General features: G+C 45.3%; 1 protein-coding gene across 1 annotated transcript in view; it reads right to left on the reverse strand.

Annotated features, from left to right (window-relative positions):
- The window catches only part of LOC121844781 (regulator of G-protein signaling 12-like), a 40543-nt gene that overhangs the window by 30042 nt on the left and 5501 nt on the right, over nucleotides 1–5000 (reverse strand). The window contains exon 2 of the mRNA XM_042315299.1: nucleotides 1207–1376. The gene's annotated coding sequence lies outside the window, so the exon portion shown is untranslated. The remainder of the gene's footprint in view (nucleotides 1–1206; nucleotides 1377–5000) is intronic.

The raw sequence follows: 5000 nt of genomic DNA on the forward strand, positions 1-5000 counted from the left end.
ACAGAGAGACTCCTAATGGGTCAGAAACACAGAGAGACTCCTAATGGGTCAGAAACACAGAGACTCCTAATGGGTCAGAAACACAGAGACTCCTAATGGGTCAGAAACACAGAGACTCCTAATGGGTCAGAACCACAGAGAGACTCCTAATGGGTCAGAAACACAGAGAGACTCCTAATGGGTCAGAAACACAGACTCCTAATGGGTCAGAAACACAGAGAGACTCCTAATGGGTCAGAAACACAGAGAGACTCCTAATGGGTCAGAACCACAGAGAGACTCCTAATGGGTCAGAACCACAGAGAGACTCCTAATGGGTCAGAAACACAGATAGACTCCTAATGGGTCAGAAACACAGAGAGACTCCTAATGGGTCAGAAACACAGACTCCTAATGGGTCAGAAACACAGACTCCTAATGGGTCAGAACCACAGAGAGACTCCTAATGGGTCAGAAACACAGAGAGACTCCTAATGGGTCAGAACCACAGAGAGACTCCTAATGGGTCAGAACCACAGAGAGACTCCTAATGGGTCAGAACCACAGAGAGACTCCTAATGGGTCAGAAACACAGAGAGACTCCTAATGGGTCAGAAACGCAGACTCCTAATGGGTCAGAAACACAGAGACTCCTAATGGGTCAGAACCACAGAGAGACTCCTAATGGGTCAGAACCACAGACTCCTAATGGGTCAGAAACACAGAGAGACTCCTAATGGGTCAGAACCACAGAGAGACTCCTAATGGGTCAGAAACATAGAGAGAGACTCCTAATGGGTCAGAAACACAGAGAGACTCCTAATGGGTCAGAACCACAGACTCCTAATGGGTCAGAAACACAGACTCCTAATGGGTCAGAACCACAGAGAGACTCCTAATGGGTCAGAAACACAGAGAGACTCCTAATGGGTCAGAACCACAGAGAGACTCCTAATGGGTCAGAACCACAGACTCCTAATGGGTCAGAAACACAGAGACTCCTAATGGGTCAGAACCACAGAGAGACTCCTAATGGGTCAGAAACACAGACTCCTAATGGGTCAGAAACACAGAGACTCCTAATGGGTCAGAACCACAGAGAGACTCCTAATGGGTCAGAAACACAGACTCCTAATGGGTCAGAAACACAGACTCCTAATGGGTCAGAAACACAGATAGACTCCTAATGGGTCAGAAACACAGAGACTGTGTGTGTGTGGTACGTACTGAGAAGTATCTGACTCCGACCGGGTCTTGCAGCAGTCTCTCAAAGCAGGCCGCCCAGCTGGCCACCCGTCTCTCTGTGTGGCGTCGATGGCACTGGACACTGGGTAGACTGGCATTACTGTTCAGACTGTTGTCACTACCACAGCCCTGTAGGTCAACACTGTTGAGCTCTGGAGGGAGGGAGGGAGGGGATAGAGAGAGAGAGAGAGAGAGAGACAGAGAAAGAGAGAGAGAGAGACAGAGAGAGAGAGAGGGAGAGAGAGAGCGAGGGAGACAGAGAAAGAGAGAGAGAGAGACAGAGAGAGAGACAGAGAGAGAGAGACAGAGAGAGACAGAGAGAGAGGGAGAGAGAGAGCGAGGGAGACAGAGAAAGAGAGAGAGAGAGACAGAGAGAGAGACAGAGAGAGAGAGACAGAGACAGAGAGAGAGAGAGAGAGAGAGAGGAGAGGAGAGAGAGAGAGAGAGAGAGAGAGAGAGAGAGAGAGAGAGAGAGAGACAGAGAGAGAGAGAGAGAGAGACAGAGAGAGAGAGAGAGAGAGAGAGAGACAGAGAGAGAGAGAGAGAGAGAGAGAGAGAGAGAGAGAGAGAGACAGAGAGAGAGAGACAGAGAGAGATGTTAACACATTACTGTTCAGACTGTTGTTACTACCACAGCCATGTTCAGCTCTGGAGAGCATTAACATACGGGTGTGTCCCTGATACCCTCCTGTAGGTTTTAACTTCAACCCTGTCCCTGTACAAACCCTCCTGTAGGTTTTAACTCCAACCCTATTCCTGGAGAGAGACCCCTCCTGTAGGTTTTAACTCCAACCCTGTTCCTGGAGAGAAACCCTCCTGTAGGTTTTAACTCCAACCCTGTTCCTGGAGAGAAACCCTCCTGATCTACTGTCTGGTTTTAAGCTGGTACCAACCCTGTTCCTGGAGAGAAACCCTCCTGTAGGTTTTAACTACTGTCAGGACAGGCCTGGAAATATATTCACAATGACAACCACAGATAGCTGGACCACTACTGTCAACCAAGTCTGTGATATAGCTGGTACCACTACTGTCTGGATATAGTGATATAGCTGGTACCACTACTGTCTGGATATAGTGATATAGCTGGTACCACTACTGTCTGTAGCTGGTACCACTACTGTGATATAGCTGGTACCACTACTGTCTGGATATAGTGATATAGCTGGTACCACTACTGTCTGGATATAGTGATAGCTGGTACCACTACTGTCTGGATATAGTGATATAGCTGGTACCACTACTGTCTGGATATAGTGATATAGCTGGTACCACTACTGTCTGTGATATAGCTGGTACCACTACTGTCTGGATATAGCTGGTACCACTAGTGATATAGCTGGTACCACTACTGTCTGGATATAGTGATATAGCTGGATATAGCTGGTACCACTACTGTCTGGATACCACTACTGTCTGATATAGTGATATAGCTGGTACCACTACTGTCTGGATATAGTGATATAGCTGGTACCACTACTGTCTGGATATAGTGATATAGCTGGTACCACTACTGTCTGGATATAGTGATATAGCTGGTACCACTACTGTCTGGATATAGTGATATAGCTGGTACCACTACTGTCTGGATATAGTGATATAGCTGGTACCACTACTGTCTGGATATAGTGATATAGCTGGTACCACTACTGTCTGGATATAGTGATATAGCTGGTACCACTACTGTCTGGATATAGTGATATAGCTGGTACCACTACTGTCTGGATATAGTGATATAGCTGGTACCACTACTGTCTGGATATAGTGATATAGCTGGTACCACTACTGTCTGGATATAGTGATATAGCTGGTACCACTACTGTCTGGATATAGCTGGTACCACTACTGTGATATAGCTGGTACCACTACTGTCTGGATATAGTGATATAGCTGGTACCACTACTGTCTGATATAGCTGGTACCACTACTGTCTGATATAGTGATATAGCTGGTACCATACTGTCTGGATATAGTGATATAGCTGGTACCACTACTGTCTGGATATAGTGATATAGCTGGTACCACTACTGTCTGGATATAGCTGGTACCACTAGTGATATAGCTGGTACCACTACTGTCTGGATATAGCTGGTACCACTACTGTCTGGATATAGTGATATAGCTGGTACCACTACTGTCTGGATATAGTGATATAGCTGGTACCACTACTGTCTGGATATAGTGATATAGCTGGTACCACTACTGTCTGGATATAGTGATATAGCTGGTACCACTACTGTCTACTGTCTGATATAGCTGGTACCACTACTGTCTGGATATAGTGATATAGCTGGTACCACTACTGTCTGGATATAGTGATATAGCTGGTACCACTACTGTCTGGATATAGTGATATAGCTGGTACCACTACTGTCTGGATATAGTGATATAGCTGGTACCACTACTGTCTGGATATAGTGATATAGCTGGTACCACTACTGTCTGGATATAGTGATATAGCTGGTACCACCACTACCACTGTCTAGTGATATAGCTGGTACCACTACTGTCTGATATAGCTGGTACCACTACTGTCTGGATATAGTGATATAGCTGGTACCACTACTGTCTGGATAGTGATATAGCTGGTACCACTGATATAGCTGGTACCACTACTGTCTGGATATAGTGATATAGCTGGTACCACTACTGTCTGGATATAGTGATATAGCTGGTACCACTACTGTCTGGATATAGTGATATAGCTGGTACCACTACTGCTGGTACCACTACTGTCTGTCTGGATATAGCTGGTACCACTACTGTCTGGATATATATAGCTGGTACCACTACTGTCTGGATATAGTGATATAGCTGGTACCACTACTGTCTGGATATAGTGATATAGCTGGTACCACTACTGTCTGGATATAGTGATATAGCTGGTACCACTACTGTCTGGATATAGTGATATAGCTGGTACCACTACTGTCTGGATATAGCTGGTACCACTACTGTCTAGCTGGTACCACTACTGTCTGGATATAGTGATATAGCTGGTACCACTACTGTCTGGATATGTGATATAGCTGGTACCACTATATAGCTGGTACCACTACTGTCTGGATATAGTATAGCTGGTACCACTACTGTCTGGATATAGTGATATAGCTGGTACCACTACTGTCTGGATATAGTGATATAGCTGGTACCACTACTGTCTGGATATAGTGATATAGCTGGTACCACTACTGTCTGGATATGTGATATAGCTGGTACCACTACTGTCTGATATAGATATAGCTGGTACCACTACTGTCTGGATATAGCTGGTACCACTACTGTCTGGATATAGTGATATAGCTGGTACCACTACTGTCTGGAGCTGGTACCACTAGTGATATAGCTGGTACCACTACTGTCTGGATATAGTGATATAGCTGGTACCACTACTGTCTGGATATAGCTGGTACCACTACTGTCTGGATATAGCTGGTACCACTACTGTCTGGATATAGTGATATAGCTGGTACCACTACTGTCTGTGATATAGCTGGTACCACTACTGTCTGATATAGAGCTGGTACCACTACTGTCTGGATATAGCTGATATAGCTGGTACCACTACTGTCTGGATACCACTACTGTGATATAGCTGGTACCACTACTGTCTGGATATAGTCTGATATAGCTGGTACCACTACTGTCTGATCTGATATAGCTGGTACCACTACTGTCTGGATATAGTGATATAGCTGGTACCACTACTGTCTGGATATAGTGATATAGCTGGTACCACTACTGTCTGGATATAGCTGGTACCACTACTGTCTGGATAT

The sequence above is a fragment of the Oncorhynchus tshawytscha genome, unplaced genomic scaffold, assembly GCF_018296145.1.
Source record: "Oncorhynchus tshawytscha isolate Ot180627B unplaced genomic scaffold, Otsh_v2.0 Un_contig_3355_pilon_pilon, whole genome shotgun sequence".
Lineage (NCBI taxonomy): Eukaryota > Metazoa > Chordata > Actinopteri > Salmoniformes > Salmonidae > Oncorhynchus > Oncorhynchus tshawytscha.